Genomic DNA, 14,207 nt, shown 5'->3' with positions numbered 1-14,207 from the left:
CACAAAGACATCAAGCACTCTAGCTACTGCATCAGACCAAAGTCCAGGACTACTGCTAATTAAACGGGCCGGCATTGTGGCCGTAGACCCGTTCCTACTGAAAGGAAACTCACCTGAGTCTGCTGAACTGATGCTGCTAATCCTTCTGACTGCTACTCGACCTCTGACTCCGAATTGCTGCTCCACTAGCTCCTCGGGCTACCCATGACCACATAACACTTAGTCCAACTGACCTCCAAAGGTCAACTAGGTCAATTCTAGTCAAGGTCAAAATCCTGGTCAAAGTCAACCTTCCAGGTCAACCCTACTCGCCGAGTCCACCTAATAACTCGCCGAGTTCAAATGCTCAAGGTCTTTCTATTCACGACTTGACTCGCCGAGTCAACTATTCCCGAGTCCTGACCTGTCCAACTCGCTGAGTCTCCACCCGACTCATTGATTCGAGTTTGAACTCGAAGGGTTTGGGGTTTCACGACCTGACTCGCCGAGTCCAAGAATAGACTCGCCGAGTCCAAGACAATCTTCAACCAACTCGTCGAGTTGTTCTTCCGACTCTCCGAGTTCATGCCTAACTTCATCCGACTCGACGAGCGGTTCATCCCACTCGTCGAGTTCCTCCTCATCTTCAAGCTACTCGCCGAGTCCACTCGAAGGACTCGCCGAGTCTATTCAGTCCTTAATCCATGCACTGACTTTTCGATCCAAACAGGGCTTCCAACTTATAGATCCATACTTCTAAGGCCTATCCCCTATGTAAAGTGGCAAACTTTACGTGTAGATTAAGAGATCTAGGCTCAAAACACATTAAACCAGGGTTTATGGCAAACATACATCTTCAACATACCAAGGGCTGATACTTTAGGGGATTCTAGACCAAAACAAACATGGATCTGAGGTAGCAACCTCAGATCTGGACCTCTAACTTGAAATGGTTACATATCATACCAAAATGACCAAAACTCACACATAAGAATAGATCTAGATGCAAAAGGGAGTCCAGGCAACAGCTTATTACCTCCAATTGGTCTGAAATGTCTTCTCAATCCCAGATCTACAGTCCCTTCTTGCACCTCCAAGGCCTTTCTTCCTTCTCCAAGCTTCAAAAGCTTCACTAAGGGTAAATCTTGCTCCAAAACGATTATGGCGGCTAGGGTTTAGTGTTTTGTGGTAGAGAAGCAGTAAAGGAACCCTAGGGGAGAGAATGAGACGTTTAAATAAGCTCCAAGTCCCGGATTTAGGGTTTTCCTTGCTCAGACCAGACTCGCCGAGTCACCTTGGCCGACTCGCCGAGTTGGTCGCTTACACCTCAACCCGGATCCCGCTCGGACTCGCCGAGTCCTTCCTTGGACTCGCCGAGTCTCCCCTTAAAATTGGGGTTTTCTTTCTTTTCTTGGCTTTCCAAACTTTGGGTGTTACAACTCTCCCCTACTTAAACTAAACTTCGTCCTCGAAGTTTGCTACGATCCACCGACTGCGATTTGCCTCCAATACCCCACCGCTCATTCTAGCACCAGCTGCCAATCCTTACATATAATAATCTCGGGTCCATCCTGACCCTGAACATCCTGGAAACGCAACTCACTCAACCGACAATCTTTCTGATACTCTCCAACACTACACTGACCCCGAAGGGGTTCACCCCTTCTTTCCTTGCACGATTTCCTTGTCTTCCCAAGGCGATGCTCCATAACTACCTACCTCTTCCTTCAATGTGAAGACCCTGTCTCCACCAAATCTATTACTCCTGCTACTCCCAGTACAGGTCATCGTCGCCATTATCCACTGGGCATTCTTTCTACTACCATTTGGTGTCGAGCACCCCACGAACAACTGACTGAAACTTCTGCTATTCCAAATCTGGCTTCCGGATGAACTGAGACCACCCAGGTCCAACTAATAAGGCTGAACTTGCAGTCCGACGCAAAATTAATACTGCCTAAAATACTGGAACTAACTGAAACACTGAACCGCCTGGAACACTGAACTGCCTGAAACACTGAGTTCCAACTCAACTGTGGAGTCAAAGGACTCCTTACTTAGTCGCTCCCATGACTTCTGAACGAAATCTTTCTCTGGAACTAGTTTCCACTAGTTATCCTGTCACTGTGGCTCTAACAACCTCCCAATCCACCGATCAGGTCCTTACGTCACCTCCTGACGTCAACAATTCCACGACTAATAACATTATGGCCCCCAGACTAACGGTAGCCCTTAACGTATCCGAACCCCAACGGTCTACTGCTACTCTGATCTCATAACTGATGTGACGATCTTTAGCCAATTTGCTGACTTAGCCATAACTAAACCATTTGGGAAATCCGAAATCTAACCTGTGGATTCCCATATCCTCACTGTTGCACCCGAACGGGTGGGAATTACTGCTTTCCCGCGTCCAACAACATGCTCATCCTGCCTACCAATCTGATAAAGGCTGCGGCTACGCTCGCGGACTTACAACTCTCTAATACTATCTGGCTGCTAGCGAATGCTACGGCTACCCCCGCAGACTTACAATCACTACTACTACTACTATCTGACTGCTAGTGAATGCTACGGCTACCCCCGCAGACTTATAACACTCTAATACTATCTGACTGCTAATGAATGCTACGGCTACCCCCGCAGACTTACATCACTCTACTACTATCTGACTGCTAGTGAATGCTACGGCTACCCCCGCAGACTTACATCACTCTACTACTATTTCGAAGACATCTTGACTATCCTTAGTCCCGCTAGTGATTCCTCATCCTGATTTCTCAAAACCAGCCCTCAGTATTTGAATACTGCATCATCCTCGACATCTTATATCCTTGATATACTTAGCGTTTCGTCGAGGAACTCTTTAGCTTGGTTCCCAAACCAACCGTCTACTAATCCGGATACAAGAAGCTATTGTTGGGAAGTTTCCAAACTCCCAACTCCTGAATCTACTCAATCCTGCATGTTATCTCTGCCACTGGCTACTAATACGAAGGCATCTCTTGCTAACCGTTCTCAGGATCCTCATTCCGACTCACTTGAGCCCTACGGTGGTCCTCCAATCCTGGATTCCCAACCAAATTCTAACCATCTCGATTTCATGAACTAACCGCTAGAAAGGTCCTCAAACTTCCAATTCTGAACTTCTCAATCCATCAATCACTGTGCTACCATCATTTCTTCTCAGAGGCCGTGCACTTATTCTGGGTCTACGTGGCTCTTATCCTTGTGTACTCGGAGGGTTCTCCCCCACTTGGATTTGGCTAGCTCCTTATTGCTCACTGGTCGAAAGGATTTCCAACCTTCCTTCCATTAAAAGGGTGATATGTTGTCCGCCGACGTTTACCCTTGCCAGTGCTCCAACTAACTCTCACCAGATCCTCACCCTTCTTGCTATCTGAATGAGCACCCTTCGATCCTTAACTGTATTTGCTTTAGGGACTACATCCTGAGAACCTGTGTTTGGAGTGCACATCCTCAACCCACTTCCTTACTGACCGCTAGCTACTCCACTTAAAAACTCTGGATTATCACTACTGAAAATATAACTGATCATTATCCGACTAACGCCTTTCGCAGGCAGTAAGACTTTACTGAATCTTACACACACATGCTACAGACACCGCATCTGAAGTAACCTGATCTAGAGGGAACGACATCCAATTCACCATTCTAATTCCAAGGTATGCAGATGGCATATCACTCAGTCACAAGCAGGTAATATGATACCCCAATACATACGTTTATAAATATCGCTGCAGCAACATAACAATAACATCTTGAATAATAATTGACGGGAAGGTAAAAGGTACATACCTCCAACACCCAGCGCTGCTCGAATCCCTGCTGAAATCTATCGGAAAACTCGGCTCCGATCCGTAGGCGCCCTTGCCCGGCCTTGACGACCGTTTGCGGCACTCGAAGTCCCAGGGGCAGGAGCTGGCACCTGCCCTGCTGTATACAAACTCGGGCAGTGGGCCTTCTTGTAGCCCCTCTAACTGCAATGAAAACATAACGGATCAAGTCCCTGGGCGATGGTAACAACACAGTCTCTGCTGAAATGACCAATCTAGCCGCACTTGAAACATCCAACATCGCCACCACTTCTACGCCTGCACACACCCATGTGCGTCCTTCCGCACTTCCCGCATCGACTGCGGCTCTGATAGTTCCTCGTCCTCAAATCTGAACCCTTGAGCCTCTTACCCGAACCCATGACTATCTGAGTCTCATCCATTTTCCTCTTCCTTTCCGACTCCCTGCCCGACTCTTGCTCCTGCGTTACCCCATCGGCAATGCCCGTCGACCGAACAACAGCTGTCTGATCCTGGAGCCTCGCTATCAATCTATCAATGATCCTCACAACCATGTCGGGTAGATCCTCGCGAATGGCTCACGTAACCTCCTCAACTATCCAATCATGCAAAGGTCTCTCTTGGAGACAGGATGCCCCACTCACTCCTGTCCCCTGATGGAAAAACTAGAAATGGGATCTCCTCTCCTGTTGGATCCCTGCTCTCCATAAGAATTGGGACCAAGACGAGCCCCAATCTGTCCTGAAACTATCCCGGCCTTAAAGGCCTCAAGATGACTATCCATGAGCTCCACAATGGCCTCTCTAACCAAACCGAAAATCACTGGAGTCTGATCAATGATGTTGCACGTGATCTCTGTGTAAATGAAATCCCTCATCTGATCATCAAGCTGCCCGGCTCTAAAGCCCGAGCCAGATCCCTCCTCAACGCCTGAACTGCTAACTGATAGCTCGTGCAATGTCACCATGCTGAAAATATAACAATTCTTGATCAATTTATACACTACTGCTGAGGGATCTCTCACACACTCTACTAGTTTCCTGGTTTTTGCCTTGGCCCCTCCTGAATCGAGTACGGATCCTCTGCTTTCAGTAGTACGGGCCCATACTACCTTCCACATCTATCCGTACTTTCCTCAAGAGTTACCTCAACTCCACCAAGTCACTCTACTGCCACTGATCTCTGCTACTCTTATCCTAGGCTTGCCCTAGGGAAATCTCTGACTCCACTCAAAACAGTCCTCAGCTGTTGAAGGTCTCCTTGTGATGCCAATTAGCCATCACCTGGATACCATCACATGCGACAAGGCTCAGATAATCCTTCAAGTAAAAGACTCGTCCCCACAACGGTTGGACTCAAACGAGAGCTGCGCAATAGGACCAAATCCAGCACTCTGAGATTATTCAACCCTGATCGCATGTGACTTGTCGTATCCACCTAATGGCTAACTCCCACCACTCAGAATCCCACAATGCACAAAGCAAGCAACATTCGAACATGGGAAAATCTAACCATAACATACTCAAGCAATCATATCCACATAGCAGGAATCTGAACTAGCATGCAACACGAACTCATAAATCAGGCATAACCTAAACAGGTTATCCTATTACTGTCTACTCAGCACTACTATGCAGCTCAAAAGCACAAATAACAGGCACATAAGGCATCATCCCTAGATCCTTAGTCTTATACTAGCATGTTGTTCTACTGAAACTGAAACTGAACAAATAACTTGTATGGGTAATTTGGAAGTACTTACTTGAGCTCGGCTGATTGCATGCACCACACCCTTTTCTCTTCCAAAAACTCTTTTTGCTTTTTCTAAAACTCTTTTCTTTATACTTTTTCTAAAATTGTTTTCTTTTCTCAAAATTCTTTTGTAAGCATGGTTTTTCCTCTTGAAAACTTTATACCACTTCCTTAGTTTGAGTTCAGACACACTCGGGAGTGCGCCCGAATCCCTCAAACCAAGGCTCTGATACCAACTTGTAACGACCCAAAAATACGACCCAAAAATTTCTTTAAAAACATTACTAAAATCATATTTATAAAAACTGTATCATAAGTCATAACATAATTTCTCGAGTATTAATTTAACATAATATCATTATCAGAGTCAAACATTCCCAAGCTAACTGAACACGGTGTGTGCACTGCAATCTTCCCGAGCTCCTCCTTTGGAAACTGAGTACCTGAAACCAAAACTGAAACTGTAAGCACGAAGCTTAGTGAGCTCCCCCAAACTACCACATACCATACAATACATATATAAAGCACATACTGCGCCTTGCCCACTGCATCAGACCGAAGTCTGGAACTAGCTGCATCGGACCGAAGTCCGGAACTGACTGGGACCTTGTCCCCTGCATCGGACCAGAGTCCGGAACTAACTGCATCGGACCAAAGTCCGGAACTGACTGCATCGGACTGAAGTCCGGAACTGGCTGATCATGGCATAGCATAAAACATAACAACTATTATAATCACATATACTACATACTGCATCGGAACAGAGTCCGGAACACATAACACAAATATGCTTGAATCACAAAGACATCAAGCACTCTAGCTACTGCATCAGACCAAAGTCCGGGACTACTGCTAATTAAACGGGCCGGCATTGTGGCAGTAGACCCGTTCCTACTGAAAGGAAACTCACCTGAGTCTGCTGAACTGATGCTGCTAATCCTTCTGACTGCTACTCGACCTCTGACTCCGAACTGCTGCTCCACTAGCTCCTCGGGCTACCCATGACCACATAACACTTAGTCCAACTGACCTCCAAAGGTCAACTAGGTCAATTCTAGTCAAGGTCAAAATCCTGGTCAAAGTCAACCTTCCAGGTCAACCCTACTCGCCGAGTCCACCTAATAACTCGCCGAGTTCAAATGCTCAAGGTCTTTCTATTCGCGACTTGACTCGTCGAGTCAACTATTCCCGAGTCCTGACCTGTCCAACTCGCTGAGTCTCCACCCGACTCACTGATTCGAGTTTGAACTCGAAGGGTTTGGGGTTTCACGACCTGACTCGCCGAGTCCAAGAATAGACTCGCCGAGTCCAAGACAATCTTCAACCAACTCGTCGAGTTGTTCTTCCGACTCGCCGAGTTCATGCCTAACTTCATCCGACTCGACGAGCGGTTCATCCCACTCGTCGAGTTCCTCCTCATCTTCAAGCTACTTGCCGAGTCCACTCGAAGGACTCACCGAGTCTATTCAGTCCTTAATCCATGCACTGACTTTTCGAGCCAAACAGGGCTTCCAACTTATAGATCCATACTTCTAAGGCCTATCCCCTATGTAAAGTGGCAAACTTTACGTGTAGATTAAGAGATCTAGGCTCAAAACACATTAAACTAGGGTTTATGGCAAACATACATCTTCAACATACCAAGGGCTGATACTTTAGGGGATTCTAGACCAAAACAAACATGGATCTGAGGTAGCCACCTCAGATCTGGACCTCTAACTTGAAATGGTTACATATCATACCAAAATGACCAAAACTCACACATAAGAATAGATCTAGATGCAAAAGGGAGTCCAGGCAACAGCTTATTACCTCCAATTGGTCTGAAATGTCTTCTCAATCCCAGATCTACAGTCCCTTCTTGCACCTCCAAGGCCTTTCTTCCTTCTCCAAGCTTCAAAAGCTTCACTAAGGGTAAATCTTGCTCCAAAACGATTATGGCGGCTAGGGTTTAGTGTTTTGTGGTAGAGAAGCAGTAAAGGAACCCTAGGGGAGAGAATGAGACGTTTAAATAAGCTCCAAGTCCCGGATTTAGGGTTTTCCTTGCTCAGACCAGACTCGCCGAGTCACCTTGGCCGACTCGCCGAGTTGGTCGCTTACACCTCAACCCGGATCCCGCTCGGACTCGCCGAGTCTCCCCTTAAAATTGGGGTTTTCTTTCTTTTCTTGGCTTTCCAAACTTTGGGTGTTACAGCCAAGTTAACTAGTAAGTGTTTAATCACTTAAAGTCATTTTGCTAAGAGTACTTAATTCTTCTTATGATTTTCGAGAATCACCTTTTCCCTCTCCAAAACTAGATCACCTAACTACTAACTAGTTAGTTAACTAAATCCTATCTCTAAGTAACTAACTAACCAAATGGCTAGACAAGATCATATCTCATCATTTTCCCATCCCATCACAATCTAGCCTAATTGATTTCATCTTATCTTCTTCTTTCTTTCCCTACAAATCTCTCTCTCTCTCTCTCTCTCTCTCTCTCTCTCTCATTCTTCTTTCATTCTCTAGCCAATACTCCAGGGAAAACTCTCAATCTTCATCCCATTTTCAGCCACACAAACTTCCTTCCAACTCTTCAAAACCGTGAACCTTAAAGGGTTTGTTGTCCCTTGGTGTTTCAGCCACCATTTCACCCATCTACACCTTCCTTTTGCTTGATATTTTCACCACCAAATACCCTTGGAAGTGAGTTGTTATACTACTCTAAATTATGGACTCAAAATAGCGGCTAAACTACACCATTCTTACCTTCTTACTGAGAAAATTTCATAACAGCAACATAGCCAAAACAGTGGTTGTTTTCGAGTATCAAACCAACACCCAAATATCTTCCATCTTACTGCCCATTTTCGAGATCCAAAGTAGACCATATGTAGCTACTTTCAAACACTTAAAACCCCAGAGAAAGTTGCCTTTCATCTCTTAAAAAGCTTGTGTTTTCCACACCCTTTTGGCAACATACTTTTGATCCAAGTAAAAGCTAGGTATATTCTTATTTCTATTCTTTCTTTTATCATAAAGTTCACTGATTTTAGGTGATTTAAGACATTATAAAAGTCTAACTTAGAAGTAAATATATGTCTTTATGTGTTAAGACATGCAAAAGAATACTCAAATCGCGCACTTAAGTGGAACCGGAAACCGCACGGACCGTTCTCAAATCGAATAACTTTACGTAACAAAAAGTGAGTTTTCTCGGCCCCCTATGTTTTCCAAGTTTTAGGGGAGAATACACACTAAACAAATTCTAGTTGAATGATTTAAATGCTTAGTTAACTTAAATACAAGTTATTCAGTAAACATATCTAAGCTTAAATTTCAGTTTTTTATAGAAAAGTTGTGGTCTGTTTAAGGACTTTTTCCCTTCTTAAACCTTATGGATTTCAAAACTGTACAATATTCAAATATTTCAGGTGTATACCTTTTCACGTACTACTCGCACACGTTCATATGATTTTTCTACAATTTATGACAATTTTTACAAAACTGACTATCATTTCAGAACATTTTCAGACCAGTCTGTAAAAATGAACATTTTGGTTAGGAACCACTTAAGGTTAAGGTAAAAATTATGGACAAAGTAAACTCATTTTATAAGCTCTAAGAGTTTACGGATCCTAATTCCGACTTACGATGATTTTTCTATCATTTTTCTAAAAACATGGACAAAATTGCCCTTTTGATTAACCTTACTATTTGGTCTCTCAAATATATACACAAAGATTTGTAGTAGATAAGAAAAACACAACTTATGATATTGTTTAATTCACACACTTTAGGATCCCAAAAGTGTTAATGATAACAAGTGTTTCTAATATGATCATGTTGAAAGCCTTATGGCATAAAATGATTTGAAACATGTTGGTTTTTGTCGCTCACAGTCGGGGTGCTATATAAACATTTGTTATGGTCACGTACAAGAGTATTGTCTAAACATTGTATGTTCACTTAAAGTCGGAGTATTGTCTAAACATTGATATGGTCACTTACAATCAGAGTATTGTCTAAACATTTGTTATGGACACTTATCCGACGTGCTGTTTAAACTCATGTAAAGGCACTTACAGCCGACGTGCTGTTTAAACTCGTATGGGGACACATACGATTGTTATCCTATTAAAACTTTCGTAGTTTCACATTATAAGCGTTACAACCAAAAGTTTTCGAACACAAACAACTGGGAATTATTACAAGATCCCAGATACAAAAATATTAATACAAACTAGGATGAAGTTGTATGTAGTATAAATATTATTTGTAGATTGTTAAACTGATTAGTAATGTTTATTTATATAAGCACCTAATATTTTGCTTCACAAAAATATGTTAACATTTACTTTTATCTTAAGTATTTTAACATGGATACTCTTATCGGATTTCAAGTATCGGGTCTCACACGAAGCATATCGTTAATATTGTTGACCATGTTTTGCACAACTTATTTTGTTAAACATTCCACGTTTTATAAAGATTTCTTTTTATAAAACTCACGGAGTCAAAACTTGTGGAACTTACCAACAATTTTTGTTAACGTATTTTAAAAATGTGTATTCTCAAGTAACTAAGAAACTTGAGGTAGGACATCGGTTCTAAGGAAATTATAGTTCCTTTCTTTTGGGAATAAACTTGACTTGTTTACCATTGTGTGTTTAAATTATGAAGATGTAATTTCAATTCCAAAACTTAAAGGTTTGTAAAATATTGATTCAAATATATTAAGTATTCGATATATGTGGTTGAATGTAATCCAATTGTATAACGTCGCAACCCTGTTGTTTTTCGTTGTCGGTCGGGGTGTGACAGCCGCATAAATGGTTATTGTAACATGATTTTTTTTTGGGATAATAGTGTTTATATATATATATATATATATATATATATATATATATATATATATATATATATATATATATATATATATATATATATATATATATATATATCTCAACGTATGTTGATTTCTATATATTCTTTTTGTATGATTTATAAATGTTAAATAATGTGTTTGATATAAATGTGATAATAGATGTAGTATTTTTATATTATTAAACATTATATTATTTTTATACTATTTGTTATTCATTATATAAAGAAATCAACATATGTTTTATATACAATTTACACAACTTAAAATGGTTTAAAAAATCATCAAAAATTATAATATATATTTTTTCATACTAATTTTTTATTTGTTATATATATAAATCAACATACATTTGATATACAGTTCACAAAACTTAAAATGATCTATAAAAGTATCAATTGATAGTAGAAATAACCAATGATATAAAAATATGACAGTTAATAACTGTTAATAAAACCAATAGTTAACTAAAGGTTTTGTTTTGCTAATGATATTGTTTTTTATATATAAATATTAAATCATAATTTGTTAAAATTTATTATTTTAATTAAATAATTATATATTCGCGCAACGCAAAGGTCGCCTTGTAGAATTATATTATAAGGTAAAAAATACATATATTTTATTATTCATCGTCGTCTTTGATCATTAATTACTATAATGTTTAAACATTAAGTTGTCTATGTTATCACATTATTCAAAATAATGATAATGTTTTACAACAACATTTCAATTTAGTTTAGAAAAAAAATTATTTCAAAGTTAATGACAATGACTCATTTTTAACGAAATATATTTGTTATAATTTTGACTATTTAACTATATTCATGCGCGAATATTCATCTAGTAAACAAAACAAATAGGCGACAATAAATATAGTATCTTTGTAAAAGCAAAATAAATGATTGATATTTTTCTATATTTGTATTTCATGACCTATTTTTCTTGTCTGTATTCATAATCAAATATACTACAAATAAGTATTTCATGAAGGTTAAATAGTTGTCGAAAATTAATATTTTGTATGATTTTTTAAAACAATTCAAAAAATACCGAGTTTGGAAAAGCCTGTTTCCAAAATCCAGTTTGCAACTTTACACCAAAAGCTGATTATGACAAACTAACTTGGTAATTGGTTTTTCTATATCTACTGATGCACACATGTGAAGTGAAGTGTATGGTTCATACATGATGCATCAAATTTGTTCTAGTCAACATAACCTTTTCCAACAAAAAAAATCCAAAATCATGTTAAGAGAACACGAAAAATCATTTATACAATACATGTTATGGTTTTAATCCTAAAGCTAGTTATATAAAACTACAACCAAGTTGTTCACGACACCAATAACTAGAGTGGCATACACATGTACTTCCATTCATATAACTACTTATAATATACTTTCTAAATCAGGTCGACAATTCATCATCCACTTTTTAGATAAACAACAAGAATGACTAAATAACCCTCCCAAAGTTATGTAATACAACAAAGGGTCTTCATGTTTGCAATATAACAAAGTTATGTAATACAACAAAGTTATGTTGCAACAATTTGAGGAAAACATTGTGATGGATCATCCCTATTGCATGTTGCAACATATTATTATTGCTTCAATTATGTCAAGTTCCTTTGTGGCATCCATAGCATGTATTTTTAAATGCTGATGGGAGTTCACCTGCATTAAGAAACAACATATTTTTGAAAGCAACTAATTATCCGCTTGCAAAAGAGCTCAATAGCCTCGTCATCTAATAAACTAATAGTGTATATCACGTCTACTTTGTAAGCATTTAAGAAATGATTATCTCTAGTTTTGGTTATTATTGGCTTCATTCATCAAACCAAATATGTGATGGTCAATATGATCCATATCATTAAGAACAAGCAACACAATTCTGTAGTGAAACCTATTAATTATAAAGCATCATCCTGCTTTAACTCTGTTTATTTCCATTTATTTTCGTTTCAAAATGTTTAAAGGCTTTTTTTTTCTTACAACTTTTCTAAACGATACATGCTTGAGTCGTCTAAAATTCCTTCAACAATGCAGCAACCATCAAACTTGCTAGATATTTCACTATATGAAAATACATCAACCATCAATCATACGCACACCATTAATAACTTTCATTTCAAATGTTGTTGCGAGCTTCTATTCTACGCGGGTGTTAATTTACGGTTGTAAGTTGAAATTATATCAATTTCTTTGATGCACTTTGATCCATGCCTACATATTGGATATACAAGGATAATAAACATATGCTCACATTGACAAATGGAGGTAATTTGTTTCATGTTTTATAAAATAAAGTGTTCACATTCAAACACACACACACACACACACACACACACATATATATATATATATATATATATATATATATATATATATATATATATATTGTAAAACACACAATCCTAAGCATAAAAGTGCAAAAACAAAGAAGAAAATCACTCTATGGCACATACTTGAGTTCTCATGCAGAGAGGTTACTTGCATCCACAAGTGCTTTTCTCCAAGTTTCAACTTTGTTTTTGTTCTCTAACTCATGTTTGACAAATGTTTCTCTGTATTTTCTTTTGTATTTTCTTTTTGATTTCGTTAGTATATAAGATCCGCATCATAAAATATTGGGATGACAATTTAAAAGATGGGGATAACAATCTGCCCACTTGTATCCTTGCACTTCATAATATATGCAAGTTCATCCGGATACCACTATGAATCTACATAGTTTTTAGAGAATACGATGACGACAATCGGTGATTCCACGGAATAGCCTTCATAAGGGATAGACCGATCAGTTCACCTTAAGGAAATGTCTTTTCATCCTCGTAAGTGTAGATTCCTTGTTGTACAAGAGCTGCGTAGAAATGATCCACAAAAGTCTTGCGAGTATCATTTCTTTTAAAACTGAGAAAAACATCACGATTCCACGATTCACAAGAAAATACCGGAGCCAAAAAAGAAGATAATGATGAAGATGACATTGATGGGTGCATTTGTTTAGATAGACCATAAGTAGAGCACCTGGATGAAATGAAATGAAGTAAATATCAAGAGCTATGAGCTTCCAAAGAAATTTGCAATTTAAAAGAGAAGCTCAAAAATAAAAAGGTATCGTTGAAATTTTTAATAAAGCTACCAGAGTTGCTTTCCCATTGATATTTATCGAAATCAAATGATATTTTCAATAAAGCTAGCAGAGATGCTTCAAGAAACATGTGTAACTTTATGATAAAACAGAAGAAAACAAGACAGGTGTAATTCACAAGATTTGCATTGAAATGGCATAAAACACGAGTCTTGGACACAGTTGTGTTTTAAAAGGTCAACCAAAAAGAACCCACAAATACTCTTATGTAAATACTCTATACTCGACCTCAAAAAATATCTGTATATCCACTTCCAATAAAATTAGGGAAAGAACCCAATAAAGTTAAACAGATCTGGAAGCACCCAAATTAGGAAAGCATAATGAAGAAGTTTCTATCAAAAGAATTTCAAGAGCAATATAACTGGGGTGCAAAAAATTAATAGTGGACTCCAAGATTCAAATGGAATACCATTCAAATAATAAAACCTTTTTTTTTTTTCATAAACACGAATGGAATTTTCATTATATAGATATATTAACTAATTGGATCCATATCCCTAATAACTCAAAACCATAAATTCGATGCAAGAAATAAGATCAAAAAACTTTACATTGATAAGATAATCTTCAAGAGGCGGAGGAGGTGGGGCTGGTGAGATCGGAAGATCGCCGGTGAGAGAGAGAGAGAGGTG

At 39.1% G+C, this 14,207-nt stretch overlaps 1 long non-coding RNA gene across 3 annotated transcripts in view; it reads right to left on the bottom strand.

The window, feature by feature from the left end:
- Nucleotides 1–11,786: 11,786 nt before the first annotated feature.
- LOC122196032 (uncharacterized) overlaps nucleotides 11,787–14,207 on the bottom strand; it is a 2,587-nt gene continuing 166 nt past the window's right edge. The window contains exons 1-3 of one of the 3 annotated variants that reach the window (XR_008226753.1): nucleotides 14,127–14,207; nucleotides 12,887–13,448; nucleotides 11,787–12,092 (exon numbers count right to left, since the gene is read on the bottom strand). The exon at nucleotides 14,127–14,207 is cut by the window's right edge and continues 155 nt beyond it. This is a non-coding gene — a long non-coding RNA (uncharacterized LOC122196032). Of the gene's footprint in view, nucleotides 12,093–12,121; nucleotides 12,645–12,886; nucleotides 13,449–14,126 lie in introns of those variants that run through there. The other 2 variants (XR_008226755.1, XR_006187300.2) reach the window with 2 other exon arrangements.

This window comes from Lactuca sativa, chromosome 9 (genome assembly GCF_002870075.4).
Source record: "Lactuca sativa cultivar Salinas chromosome 9, Lsat_Salinas_v11, whole genome shotgun sequence".
NCBI lineage: Eukaryota > Viridiplantae > Streptophyta > Magnoliopsida > Asterales > Asteraceae > Lactuca > Lactuca sativa.
This window is presented reverse-complemented; position numbering and strand designations above follow the sequence as displayed.